This window comes from Corylus avellana, chromosome 2 (genome assembly GCF_965113065.1).
Source record: "Corylus avellana chromosome 2, dhCorAvel1.hap1.2, whole genome shotgun sequence".
Taxonomy (NCBI): domain Eukaryota; kingdom Viridiplantae; phylum Streptophyta; class Magnoliopsida; order Fagales; family Betulaceae; genus Corylus; species Corylus avellana.
In genome coordinates this window covers 44,749,276-44,764,597 of record NC_142491.1, presented here as the reverse complement: position 1 = coordinate 44,764,597, position 15,322 = coordinate 44,749,276, and the positions used below count along the sequence as shown (strand labels likewise).

The window sequence follows — 15,322 nt, the reverse complement described above, 5'->3', positions numbered from 1 at the left end:
GCTCGAATATTAAACGAAGCAAGTTTGGCTCGACTCGACTAAGCTCGTGTGTGGGTATATATATATATATATATATATATATATATATATATATAAACTAAGTAATACATAATTAATTATAAATCTCATAATTATTAAAATTTTAAAATTGCATTTATATTTAAACGTTAGAGAATGAAAAATTCTAAACCCTTCGTGATCAGAGAGAGAGAGCAATCATTAAAAATACCTCAATTTAATTAGAGCAGACCCAAACGAAAGGAAAAAGAATCAAGCAGAAACTATTGAGGGAGATTGCAAAAGGCATAAACTATTGAAGAATCATACAAACCCAAACACTATCACTACCTGTTTGATGAGCGAGAGTGAGAGAGTGGAAAATGAGAGTTCAGGTGGAAGATGCGCTGTGACTGGTGAGGGGATTGAGAGAGAGACGTTGAAAAAATAGTTTTTTGTAGGGAGCGTTGTCCCAATGCAGTCTAAATGCAACTTGTTAACTTATCCCACATTGTTATGAAAACATTAATCTCCAAGTTTGCTTATCTATAAAAGGATGCATGTCCTCTCTCTTTGAAACCAAATGCCTTGCTGTATTGACTCAGGCTCCATACTCGACTAGCTAGGTTAAGCAAATACTCATATGTAAACTAACTTCTTAAGCCGTTTAAGAGTACTTGAAGTTAATTTTTTTTTAAAAAAAAAAACAAAAACATTAAATATAAGAGCCAGCTCGCGAGCTGGCTCGGCTCGACTTATTATTAGCTCGAGCTCGATTTTGTTGGCTCGCCATTGAGCTCGACTCAAGCTCGAGCTCGAGTAAAATTTAAATGAGCCAAGCTTAAACAAGGGAAGCTCGCTCAAGCTCGGCTCGTTTACATTCCTAGATATATCCAATGACGTTCAATATGCCACGTAAACATACATTTAACTTTAAAATTTCGATCCAAAATTTAGAGAAAGTAAAAACTACCGCTTCTTTCCTTTCTATTCCACTCCCTGGTTTTCCCACACTAATCTTCTTCTTCTCTTTCTTTCCCATTTTCTTGCACTTCTCGCCGGACCTGATGTAAAGCTTTAGACTACTCTGCAGAATTCGATCCTCTGCATAATCAAATTAAAGGGTGTATTCTTTAGTATTAAAGCCTTAAACTCTATCTCTGGGTGAGATGTCTTGTGTTTGGCATACTTCTGCATAAACTCATTATCGTGGCTCGTACTTCTGCATAAATTGCTTGGCTTAGTTGGTTCATATACGTTAATAACTAAATTACAGGCAACTGTAAGGTTCCATTTAATATGAACATGAAAACTTTAATCCAAGAAACCACCAAATCGGAAATTTACTTCTGTAAACTTCAAGGAATCTGATAGGCCACAACGTACACAAAGACCCAGTCTCAAATACGTAGCATAAGTAGACGTGGGAGTTGAGAGAAATGGGGGAGAAGTTGTTCCACGAGCAGAGGACTGGTGCAAGTATAAAATCCATTTGATATTTTCCTCTGTTCTAGCTTCATAAAACAGAGTGTAACAAAGTGGGTTGCCCACGTTGTGGCTGTAGTGTGTGTGGGTTATGTCTACTGTAGTTCAGCATATAATGGGTAGTAGAATCTGAACTGTGGTTTAACTCCCATCCACATTGGAGTTATCTTCTGTATTTTCTTCTCACTTTTATTGATTTATTACTTTAGAAATTGACTTCTTTGATTGAGATCCATCAGGCAAAAGTATCTTCGCTTTCCTTTTTGCTTCGTCGGTTCCACTCTGTAATCTCCATCAAGTGCTCATATACTGCAAACTGAAGAGCTACCAGTATGAAAGATGAATGTTTTATCCCAATTCAAGAACGGATGTTGGGCACTCATTTTTCTTACGGCTTCCTTCTCGGATGCTTTGAACAGAAATTTCAATAAGCTCAATAGATGTACCACCACTAACTCGCTCATCAATTTTTAAAAGCATGTTGTATTTCAAGAAGTGCAAGAAAATGGTTATCAGATCCGGGGAGAAGTGCAAGAAAATGGGAAAAGAAAAAGAAGATTAGTGTGGAAATTGGAAAACCAGGGAGGGAATAGAAAGAAAAGAAGCGGTACGTAGTTTTTACTTTCTCCAAATTTTGGATTGAAATTTGAAAGTTAAATATATGTTGACATGGCATGTTTAACGCCATTGGATATATCGCACGAACCAGATTTTTAAAACTGTTAATGGGCAATTTATTTAGCATTGCCGGGGATCGCAATTGAGATCGCAATAGTGATAAAATTGCTCAATGATTTTTTTTCAAATCTTACCCGTTCATTCTTATTCCAGCCACCCCCTAAGGCTCCAGGGATGGATTGGCCACCCCCTAGGGGTTGGTTCCTGCTACCCTTAAGGAGTGGCGGAGCCACGTTAGTCTTTGGGGGTGCCGCCCAAAGATACAAAAAAAAAAAAAAAAAAAAAAAAAAAAATCATTTTTACTACCCACGGCACCCCAAAAAATTTTGATAGCCCATAGCCTCTCTCACTTTATTCATCAGGAGCATGAGATTACCTACAAAAAAATTTTAGGAGAACCTATCAAGTACACTCTGTCAAGGAGGCGGAACATTTCTGTTTTAATTTTACCATTTCAAACTTTCAGATATTTAGGTTACAGAATGAAGAAGACGACCCTCAAATCTTTGGTTAAAACGCTGCGCTTCAATTGTTACAAACGGAGCGTTTAATATGCCAACATCACATAAATGCTACAAGTCTTTAAAAGTTAAAACGATGTGTGTCTTAAAAACAAGGCTGACTTTTAAGTGCTGAGGTGGTGTAAGAAAATACTACTTTTCAACTCACAATTTCCTATGACTATGGGAATTAGATGTTCACGTGAAAAAACGCTTTCTGTTTAAAATAAAATAAAAAAGGAAATTTTCCCTCTTTTCCCAATGGCTACATTTCTTAAATCATTTTTTGATACTTGTCTATATTTCCAATATTCCCTTAGCCTTTCCTCAAGACAAAAACCAATTTATCTACAATGGCTTCCATCAAGCCAAGCATCATCTGGATGGAATTGCAGTAATCCACCACAATTCCCATAGTTATGCTTTAGATCTACCAATTTCCTATAAACAACTCATCCATTTTAACATCATCTCTTTCATTTTCTATTATCTACAAACCTTATGTTTGCGATGGTTCTCCTAAATTTTGACCCTAATATACCCAAAATGCATCAAAGGTGAAGATAAATTATAAGTTACATTTATATGCTTTAAACAATGATTAAATTTTGTTGAATTGTTTATTTATTTTGTTAATTATATTTTTAATACATTTTGTTCAACTTTGTTTTTTGTTCAATTTGGGAATTTTCATTGTAGTTTAAATTTCATTATACCCATTGGATAAGTGTTTTTGTTTGGAAATTTTTGGTGTGTTGTGATTTTGTTGATTTTGGGTTCAAAAATCTAGGGTTTTATTTGGGATTTTGGGGATTTTGCTATATTGTTAAAATTTATAGTTTCTCTTTGAGTTTTAGTTCTACCCATTGAATTAAATCATATGATATGGGGAATTTGTTCTACCTATTGGATTTCTATGCATGATTTAAGCACGGCGTTATTAGATTAATGGGTTGAAAGCTTCAATTTCACTATTGTTCATAGTATGAACATAAACCCTAATTTGTATAGTATAAATTAAATTATGGCTTTTAGTATGTGAACACTAGGATTGCTAATTGGATGGGTTAATTATATTTAAAGTGTTAATTATCACTACACTTTCATGAGTTCAATGAAAATTGATGCTTATGGGGTTTAAGTTCTAATATGTCATATTAGTATAATTGCCTATAGGGCTTAGGTTCTAATATGAAAATTGAAGTACCAAATTTTCCGGGTGGAAAAACTTTTTAGGACGCCAAAAAAATTTTAGCGGCACCCCCAATATAAATTGTCTAGCTCTGCCACTGTCCCTAAGGCTGAGCTGCGATGGCCGAACTACCCCATATCTTTTATTATTTTATTTTGTATTTATTTTTTAAAAAAATATTATTATTTTATTATTTTATATTGGATAAGATATATAAAGAATTTTTTGTTATTGAATGAGAATGAATGGTCCGGATTTTTTTTAAAAAAAAATCCTTGCTAATTTTATCACTATTGGGGGTGGGGGATCCCAATCCCTACTTTTCTGACTTTTCTTTACAAATTTGTTTTTGAAATTTGTGCTTCTCTTATTTATGAAATAAATAAGTAACAAGCACCTCAAATCTCACGTCGAAGAACAACTCACAATTAGAAATTTATTTGGACTCACAAATCTCACGTCTAGGCACGACTCACAAAGTCACAACAAAAGTTTTAAGCTTCAAGGAGAATAGAAGGATTTGCTATTTTGTAATTTTTCTTAAATTCTTAGTTGCTTCAAGTTAATGGGACCAAGTGATACATTTCTTTGTTCTATTCATTCCTTCAAGTAATTGAGTGATTCTGTGAGAGAATTAGAAGAATTTGCAGTTTTTATAGTATTTCTTCAAACTTCCAAGTATTCAACAATTTAAATCAAGCTTTTAAATTTCAACAGTTTTTTTCAATTTCTTATCTTTTTCTTTCGTGTAGGAATACTTAACATTGGGCGGAGTTGATGTTAATTCACAAAATAATTAATTGAAAATTTATTTGGAGGAACCTAGGTATGTGGATATGAATGATACATTTGACATCCTTTTATTTTGGAAATAAAATGAAATGAATTTCGCTATCCTAAAGTAGCTGCTACGGCTCGTGACGTTTTGAGTATTCATATTTTTACTGTTGCTTCATAATTCACTTTTAGTATTGGAAGACGTGTAATTGATCAATATAAGTGCTCACTTAAGCCTAATATTATTAAGGCATTAGTTTGCACTGGAGATTGGTTATTTGGAGATCAAGGTAATATTAGTTATTTACATATTTAATTTATTTATTTACTTGTATTATATTTTGACTACACTATAATAACATTAATTCCTCTTATTTTTTGAAATAGAACTCACACAAATGAAGTTGGATAGCAAAGAAGATGATGTTTTGACAATTGATGTTAATTCTTGTAACATTTCAAATTCATCTAAAGCATAATTTGTTAATATTTCTTAAAATGAACATATTTGTAGTGTTTCATAATTCATATATTTGATTACCTGTGATAGATCATGAATCCTTCAAGTGGACAACACTGGGCATAATGGCCTAAGGGAACCTAATTTGTAATGAATCTAATGATGATGGAATTTTGTTTATTTTTGTAGTTTTGTTTATTTTTTGTTTATTATTTTATTTTTGTTAGTTTTATTATTATTATTATTATTATTATTATTATCTTTTTCTTTATTGCTATGATGGAAATGGACTATCTAATACGTATAGAGTTGTTGCTAATCTTTGTAAATGTTTTTACTAACAATTTGTTAACAATTAACAATGGCATTGGTATTATTATTACATTTTTTTTTTAATGTATTTTTCATTCAGGTTTTTTTAAACGGGTCGGTCGTGTCGGGTTGTGTTACCTTCTAAGAACACGGGGGTCGTGTCGAATCGTGTCAACCCGATATAACCCAGTAATGTTAAACGGGTCGTGTCGGTTACCCGGCTATTTTTTCGCAACCCGTTTAGCTAAACGGGTCTTGTTCGAGTATATGTTAATCGTGTCATGGGTCATAAACGGGTCGTGTCGGTTACCCGGCTATTTTTTCGCAACCCGTTTAGCTAAACGGGTCTTGTTCGAGTATATGTTAATCGTGTCATGGGTCATAAATGGGTCGTGTCATGTATGGATGTACCTATTTTGCCAGCCCTTTCACACTCTGTCTCATGCGGCAGGTCTCTTCGCAACTTCTTTTATGCTTATGTTGGCTGTATTTATTTATTTATTTTCTTTTTTTTTTTCTCCCTTTAAAAGAGCTCCCAAAAAAGTCTCTCTGTGAGATTTTCTTTTTTTCCTTTTAACTTCTGTCAAAAATAAAAAATAAAAAAAGGTTTGACAAAATTTTTTAACTTGTTAGTTGTTAGGGTTTCTAGATATTTTTCCTTTTTTTTCTTCTTTTAAATACGCGATGGGTATATTTATTTATTGACTTCTTAGGGTTTCAAGGGAAAAAAAAATGAATAAAAAAAGAAGATATTTTTCTTCTTCCTTTTTTTTTTTTTTTTTTTTTTTTTTTTTTTTTTAAAAAAAAGCGGTGGCATATTTATTTGACTTTCTTTTAGGGTTTCTTGGGACCCCTCTGTCTCCTATTGGGTTAATTTTTCGTCCATTGGAAGTTTCTAAAAGATTTATATGAAATTTGGAAGAAGAATGAAAAATGAAGAGGAAAAGAGAGATGGGTAAAATGGTCATTGACTCACATGGGGCAAAACGTTCTTTTTTTTTTTTTTTTTTTTTTTTTTTTAATTTAAAGAGGGGGGAGGGGCGACCAGTGTAGATTTCCCCCCTGGGCGTGACCATAGGGCCCCCCTCGCCATGGAATGTTCGGTTTGAGCCATAGCTACTGCCTAAGCGGCGAGTCCGTCACCACAGCCCCACAAAGGTGCGAGTTGGTAAAGCCCAGAGTTGAGCACGCACTACTACCGCAAGCGGGTTCGAACTCGTGCCCCTGGAGGGGAGGTTTACCCGGCTGCTTTACCATCTCGACTACCACCTTCTTTTATTATTGAGGATTGCTACACATCCTAAATGCTCTTGTTTCGCCTCCAAGTGTTGTTCTGTATTATGAAACAACGTCTCAATTCTTACCTTTGTTTTTGTTTCAGTTTCATACTCTGTCTCAGGCGGCGAGTTTCTTCACAACTTTTTTTATGCTTATGCTGGCTCTATTTTCTTTTCTTTTCTTCTTTTTCTTTTTTTTTTTCTCTCCCTTTAAAAGAGCTCCAAAAAAAGCCTCTCCGTGATATTTTTTTTTTTTTTTTTCGTTTTAATTTCTTTCAAAAAGAAATAAAAAAGGTGTGACAGATTAATATTTTTGACTTCTTGTTAGTTGTTAGGGTTTCTAGATTTTTTTCCTTTTTTTTTTTTTTTCTTCTTTTAAATACGTGATAGGTATATTTATTTATTGACTTCTTAGCGTTTCTTGTAAAGGGAAAAAAATGGATAAAAAAAGAAGATATTTTTATTTTTAAAATTAATCAAATAAACAGTAAAATCATTTAAAATAGAAATCAGTACAGTTGGCAATCTAATCGCGATAAATCACATGGTAGTTTAGAGTCTAAAATAAAATTTCTCCTATTTTTATTGTTTGAAATTAAATAAAATTATTTTCAAATGTCACTTTCTATATATATATATATTCTTTGTGTGTCTGTGTTTCTTTTTCCTAATTGCGAACTAAAAATTTAGATAAATATCATCGTCCACACAAATCTTATCACATGGTTATAGAAGGTTTTGTGGGAGTCAGCTACCCACTGCCACCTGTCGTGAAGATTGTCGTCCTATCATTGTTAGAGTATTAATTGAGTCCTCCACGAGATAACGTGGGACCCACAGGTTTGAGAATTCTTTTAGAGCATTCCCAACAGACTTCCTATAAGAGAGTTTGTTCCCTATGTGTAGGGAATATGTCCAAAAAATCACAAAAACCGTCTCAAAGCAGACTTCCTAAATGAGCCTTAACCATGAGAATCGCTATAGTGGAACCCAAAGTATAGGGTTCCACTATTGCGATCCTTATGATTATTAAAATAAAAAAAAAAAACGTTTCTCTCTCTTCTCTATACTCTCCTCTCTCCTCTCTCCTCTTACGATTCTCTCTCATCTCTCATCTCATATACGTAATATAATTAAAAAAACAAATATTTTAATGATATAAGAAATATTTTAATGATATAAAGAATGATTAATGATATACATGGGACCCACAGGTTTGAGAATTCCTTTAGAACATTTCTAGCAGACTCCCTATAAGGAAGTCTGTTCCCTATGTGTAGGGAATATGTCCAAAAAATCACAAAAACCGTCTCAAAGCAGACTCCCTAAATGAGCCTTAACCATGAGAATCGCTATAGTGGAACCACTATTGTGATCCTTATGATTATTAAAATAAAAAAAAAAACGTTTCTCTCTCTTCTCTATACTCTCCTCTCTCCTCTCTCCTCTTACGATTCTCTCTCATCTCTCATCTCATATACGTAATATAATTAAAAAAACAAATATTTTAATGATATAATGAATGATTAAGGGAAGCTATTGGGGTGTATTTTGACATAGGGAAGCAAATAGTAGTTTGAATCCTTAAATGTAAGGAAAATGACGAGGAGGCTGCTGGGAATGCTCTTAACCATGCCACACATGAACAACATGAGAAAGAAAAGTAAGACCAGGAGTTTAATAATGTTGGCTGTGTTTGCCAATAGTTAGGGCTGGTACTATACCCGGGTCGGTATTGTAGCATTTTTTTTTTTATGAATACGTGTTTGATTGATTTTAATGAAAATGTTTTGTGGAAAAAAGTAAAAAAATATATTTTATATGAAAAAATGTAAAAAATTTGTTTTGTAATGATTTTTTTAGTTGAATAATAATAAAAAAAAAATGATTGATGTGGTTTAAAAAGTAAAAATATTGAGATTAATTTTGATGTGAAAGGATTTTTTTTTTTTTTTTTTTTTTTTTGGATTGAGGAAGGGCATGGTACAGTACCAGCCCAGGCCATTGGCAAACACAAACGTTAGAAACGGAGCGGACAACGACTTTGGAAGGAGCTAAATTGACAATTTATTTCTTTTATTGCTTTGTTTTTATTTATTTATTTCCATTAAAATTTGGTACATTAATTATAGAATTTATTCCTATAGTTATGAGTGGCAAAATTTTTAGCAAGGGTTAGAGGTGAAGTCTAGTATTTTTATTACGTGTTCTTGAAACTCTTTCTTATTTTTTATAGATTAATAATAGAATGTCAGGAATAATGTTAATATGAAATTAGTTTCATGAGAACAAAATTTATTTATTTTTTTACATGTTCGCACAAGAAAGGGAGGGAGATTCGAACTAGTGACCTCTGTTTCATTAAACGTGTTGATTAAACACAATTTATTTTAATTTGTAATAATTTTCATTTATATCAAATGCTTATTCTATTTGATTTGTTATGATTCGAATTTATAATTATGTCATGTTATCAAAATCAAATTCTTAATTAAACCATATTTAATTTATTTTATTTTATTTTCGAGTGCTTTATTGTTTTATCTTCTGATTATGATAATTTATTTTTTACCTAGTTGAGTTATAATTATATGTCTCACAAATATGTAATAATATAATGTTAGGTGGATCCTTGAAACCCTAGTGTCTTTCATTAATTTTCTCCAACGCCAATTTTACTTTAATGTTTTACCATTTTATGTGGATGATCTCATACTTACCGATAATTTATTACATGCTTTTTTTTTTTTTTTTTTTTAGTTAAAAAAAAAAATAGACATCAAACTCTTTACTCTTTACATATATATTATTCCTGACTTTCACTTTTTGAAGCAAGTGAAAGGGGTCCACAGTATCAGATATGAGATATGATACATTATCAGATAAGAGATACAATGCACACCATACACACAGTATCAGATATGAGATATGATACATTCACCATAGGAGTCTCTCTCTCCCATGCATATTACAACACCCAACAGAAAATAGAAATGTTTACATATATATAATGCACACCAAACACACACAGTGGCGGATATGACACATTCACCATATGAGTCTCTCTTTCCCATGCATCTTACAACACCCATCAGAAAATTTGGTTCACAGGCACGATATAATAACTAATAAGGCCAGATTTTTGGTGGCCACTAATGGGCTTGTTTAGTCAACAAGTAATCCAACTCCTCCGCAAATCTTTTCATGGCTGGGGCAGGCAAGCAAATTGGGAGCACTATCCCATCCTCTCCCTTACTGTTCTTGTAAGCTATATAAAAGCTCACCACTCCAGGGATAACCCCGACCCCACCTTTGGCTGGCCCAGCATAAGCCGCCTTGCCCCACCCAAAGTCCACGTCTCTGAACCCGGCACGTGTCACATCTGACACCAGGTATGATCGAACTACAGTGTAATGGGGTCGATTATTGATCACCATAAAATCAGCTAACGATCGCATGTACTCTTCCGTTACATTGTTTTTGGCCTTCTTCACCAATTCCAAGGCATAACCTAAAGGATTCTCACATAGCTTTCCGGCGGTTGTTACCGCCGCCGGGATTGCAAAACCGTTACCGTAATAACCAGTGGGTAACAAAGGGTCCAATTTGACACGTGCATTGACGATACATATCATGCGTACCTCCTCATCACGATCGGGTTGGAGTGCTATGGTACGACAACGCCATAGGCTTGCGGTGAGCACCTCGAACTTGGTGCATTGGCTTAGGTGATGTGGTACAAACCTACGAAGGGCGGACACTTCAGTGGGACCGAAAAAGAAGGAACGGTGGACCATGCTCTCTACTGGGGTGATTGTGCCCTTGGTATCAGCCACTTCTTCATACTCACGGTGTATGCAAGTCACGCGCGGTGGATCCCTTGCATTGAGAATGTGTCTCTGCCACACAGGCGGGATGGATGGGGCACGTGCACCATGTGCCATCTCGGCCATGGCTGTCATGAATTGGACCATACCTGCGGCATCGCTCATTGTGTGGTTGAAGCGCAAGGCGAAGATGAATCCACCACACTTGAGGCGTGTCACCTGCCAATCAACACAACAAAAGGATAAGTAGATGTTTACATAGTACTAGCAGTAAGGGAAGTACGTTACATATATGAACTTTAGAATGTTTCAAGAGTTTCTTTTTATCCATTTGGGATTGTGATTTCACAACTTTTAATTTGAAAATGTGAATTTTAAAAATGTAATTAAACATTTGGTAAAATCACAATTTTGAATTTAAAATTGCAATTTAGTATTTAAAATCGTACTCTTTTAAAAACGCATTGTTTTGCCTGCGATTTGAAAACGCGATTTTTTTTTTTTTTTAAAAAAAGGAACTCTCAAACAATACATTTTCTACAATTTAATTTAAAATCACACTTCAGGTATGAAAAATCACAGTGCCAATGCACTTAGAGCTTGTTTGGTATGCAGAATAAGTATTCGGGGGAAAATACACTTTTTCCTCTGAACTATCTACAAATTTGCACTTTTAACCTCAATGTTTAAAAAGTGACACTTTACCTCCCAAAGTATCTGACATTGACACTTAACCCTATGAAATACACTTTACCCCCTGAAGTATTTTGAGTTGACACTTTACCCCCGAAGTAACTAAGTTTTGGGAGGATAATGTGTCAACTCAAGAGGGTAAAGTGTCAATTCATATAAATTTAAGTTTTGTGTATTTTTTATTTTTGACGGATTGAAAAGATGTTTTAGTAGTTTTAGTAGGTTTAAGTGTTTCATGTTGGAGGTTGGATGTTGAATGGATGCACAGAGAATATGTTGCATACCAGATCTTTTGTTTCTCTACTGCTTGGTCTTTGTTACTCTGAATTCCAAGTATGGTCAATAGTCAGATAGGCTACTAGTGTTGGTGGAAGTATACTTGTCTGAATGTCTGTTCCAAGTGTTGGATGCTTACCTTGATTTTTTTGGGGAGTGCTACTAGTGTTGGTGGAAGTATACTTGTTTGAATTTCTGTTCCAAGTGTTGGATGCTCATCTTGATTTTTTTACGAATTGCGATTTTAGCCGATAATCATTAATTATAACTGCCTTTTCACCTCTAACCACAATGTAAAACTCTTGAAAAATAGGCATAAGTTACGGAAATTCAAGATCCGGAAGGGGTTCCAAAAGGGGCTCTAGGTTTTGCGATTTTTTTTTTTTTAGTTTGAAAAAAAAAAAAAATAATAGTAATAATTTTTTTTTTAAAAAAAATCTATTTCATTTCTCAAGTCCTAGAAAGAGAATATAAAAGTAATAATTCTTATTAATTGTAGGGTCTATTCCACCAACCAAGTAAACCTCTTTCTTTCTATTTTTTTTTTTTTTTTTTTTTTTTTTTTTGTATAATCATCAAATGATTAAAAAAGAAAAAAACACAACAAAAAACAAAAACAAAAGAAAAAGTTGATGAGTTATTTAGTAAACATGCACCTGGATAAGGAGTAATGGGCAATTGAGGATCCGTTCAGAGCCGGGAACATCAAAAAGGAGCTCCTCCAAGCATGGGAATGGGGGTTGAAGATCATCACCAAACTGCTGAAGTGTAACATCAGCATCGGCCTCGATAAAGATGACACCCTCGCCGGTACACTCTACAACAAGCTTCCGGCCAGGCCGTTCCCTGAGCCTGCCGGCAAAGGGGTAGTAAAACACTAGCGTTTGCGCAAGTGCCTCTCTGATGACTTTGACAGGGTCTTTCCCATGCATAGAGGGATTGTATCGGTAGATTTGTATAATTGGGATTTGAAATCGAAGACTCTCTTGATCATCAATATCAGAGAGTTGTTTGAACTCATGTGGTGTTGGCTTAGCAGGAGCAACCAGTTCTGGTTTGCACCTTCGCACTGTGAATACTAGAGAGGGTGTCAGTCCTGCCATGCCTGCAAAATGGAAGTTAATTAATTTGGTTGTGATAGTGTGTGTTCTGATGGACTTTTGAAGTGGTATTTATAGAGACATACGAAGAAAGCATACTGTGTATTAATTTGAAGCTTTTGCCGTGCCATGTGTGGCACGTCAAAAGCTTTTGACGTACGTGCCACACATGGCACGTCAAAATAATACACAGTGTGTGTTCTGATGGATTTTTGGAGCAAAACAAAATCGCACGCGTCGTGCTTTGCACGACCGTGCAAATTTTTTTTTTTTTTTTTTTTTTGCATTAAAATATGTGGTATTAATTTGAAGCTTTTGACGTGCCCTGTGTGGCACGTCAAAAGCTTGTGTGGCACGTCAAAATAATACACATTATATTTAATTAAAATTCATTATATTATATAATTAAAAATATAATAATTTATCATATTATTTTTGTTTTATTATAATTATATATGAAATTATATATATATATATATATATATATATATATATATTAAATCAGAAATATACATATATAAATAAAATATATTTTTTATTAAAAAATCAAAAGGCTAATAAAAATTATTATTTTAAATTCTTTTAATTATATATATCACACATATAAATGATATTATATATATATATACGTACATGCATAATCATATCAATCTATTAATATTGTATGATATTTAATATTATATATATGATGTTAATTATCCTATGCATGCATAATTATTTTATATATTATATACCAATTAATATAATTATCACATAATCATGCTATATATTAATGTATGCCAGGAAATGTGGTTAGATCAGACGGTTAGCTAACAAAGGTGGGGTGATGATATTTTGTTGTTATTAGAATGATAATTATAATTATTAATGGTTATTATATATATATATATATATATAGAGAGAGAGAGAGAGAGAGAGTTTTTGACGTGCTGGGTTTTGGCACGTAAGAAATTATTACTGTTCCAATTTTTTTTTTTTAATTGGTTTATTTTCTGTGTTGATTATATATATATATATATATATATATATATATATAGTTTCTGACGTGCCAAAACCCAGCACGTCAAAAACTCTCTCTCTCTCTCTCTATATATATATATATAAAATTAAAAAATTAAAATATATTATTTTAATATTAAAAAATATTAAAAAACACGGGTGTGATGCACGCCCATGTTCTCTCTATCATCACTCGTGGAGGGAGAGAGATGTTTTTTTTTAAAAAAAAATTAAGAGAGAGAGAGATGTTGAATGAGAGTGAAACACTTTGAGAGAGAGAAGAGAGAGAGACGTGGAGAGAGAGGAAAAAAAAAGGAGAGAGATCTGGAATGAGAGTAAATGACTTGGAGAGAGAGAAAAGAGAGAGGAAAAAAATAGAAATAGAGAGAGAATAAAAATATGAACCGTTCAATTTTTAACTGTTAACTTTTTAAAATAATGAGTTAAAAAAATCAATTTAGTCTTTAAAAAAAATTGGTCTTTCAATCAAGATTTAATGCAATCAAATAAATCATTTACCTTATTTCAATACAAATAAAACCTATATAATTATGAATATTAATTTTTTTTTTTTTAAAAAAAAAGCAAAATAATATTGCTTTCAAAGGTCGAGGAAAAAAAAAACTTAAAAATATGCTTGAAAATCCGAGTAAATTACACCCAAAAAAAAAATCCATAAACATTCAAATGAATTAAAATATAAGACCTTTAATTTTAGTTTAATTTATATAAATTGGCATATGTTAAAACATTGTTGGTCTGAAAAAAAAAAAAAAAAAAAAAAAAAAAAAAAAAAAAAAAAAAGTTAAGAAGAATAATTACCTCCAATTTGAATTTTTAGGCGAATAGATTATATTTTCGTTAATGTTGGAAAGTGGAGAAAGAGAAAGATAGAGATGGAGAGAAAAAAGATGAGAGATATTAATGTTGGAGAGTGAAGGGAGAGAGATGTCTTTTTTTTTGAAATTAAGAGAGAGAGAGATGTTGAATGAGAGTGAAACACTTGGAGAGAAAAAAGAGAGAGAGGAAAAAAAAGGAGAGAGAGAGAAATATGAACCGGTTCAAGAGAGAGATGTGGAATGAGAATGAATGACTTGGAGAGAAAAGAGAGAGAGAGAGAGAGAGAGAGATGTTGAGAGAGAGGAAAAAAAGGGAGATAGAGAGAAAAAAAAATATGAACCGTTCAATTTTTAACTATTCATTTTTAAAAATAATGAGTTAAAAAATCAGTTTACTCTTTTAAAAAATTGATCTTTCAATCAAGATTTAATGCAATCAAATAAATCATCTATCTTATTTCAATACAAATAAAACTTATATAATTCTGAATATTAAAAATAATAATAATAATAATAATAATATTGCTTTCAAAAGTAGAGGAAAAAAAAACGTTAAAAATATGCTTGAAAATCCAAGTAAATTACACAAAAAAATCCATAAACATTCAAATGAATTAAAACATGAGACCTTTAATTTTAGTTTAATTTATATAAATTCGAATATGTTAAAACATTGTTGGCCTGGAAAAAAAAAAAAGGTTAAGAAGAATAATTACCTCCAATTTGAATTTTTAGGGTAATAGATTATATTTTTGTTAATGTTGGAGAGTGGAGAAAGAGAAAGATAGAGATGGAGAGAAAAAAGATGAGAGATATTAATGTTGGAGAGTGGAGGGAGAGAGAAGTCTTTTTCTTTTGAAATTAAGAGAGAGAGACGTGGAGAGAGAGGAAACAATAGAAGAGAGAGAGA

The 15,322-nt window shown here is 32.8% G+C and overlaps 1 pseudogene across 1 annotated transcript; it reads right to left on the bottom strand.

Annotated features, from left to right (window-relative positions):
- Window positions 1-9,553: 9,553 nt before the first annotated feature.
- Window positions 9,554-12,611, bottom strand: LOC132187918 (benzyl alcohol O-benzoyltransferase-like; annotated as a pseudogene). Its single transcript, XR_015911410.1, has 2 exons — window positions 12,131-12,611; window positions 9,554-10,724 (listed from the first exon to the last, which is right to left on the bottom strand). The product of XR_015911410.1 is annotated as a benzyl alcohol O-benzoyltransferase-like (transcript).
- Window positions 12,612-15,322: the final 2,711 nt, after the last annotated feature.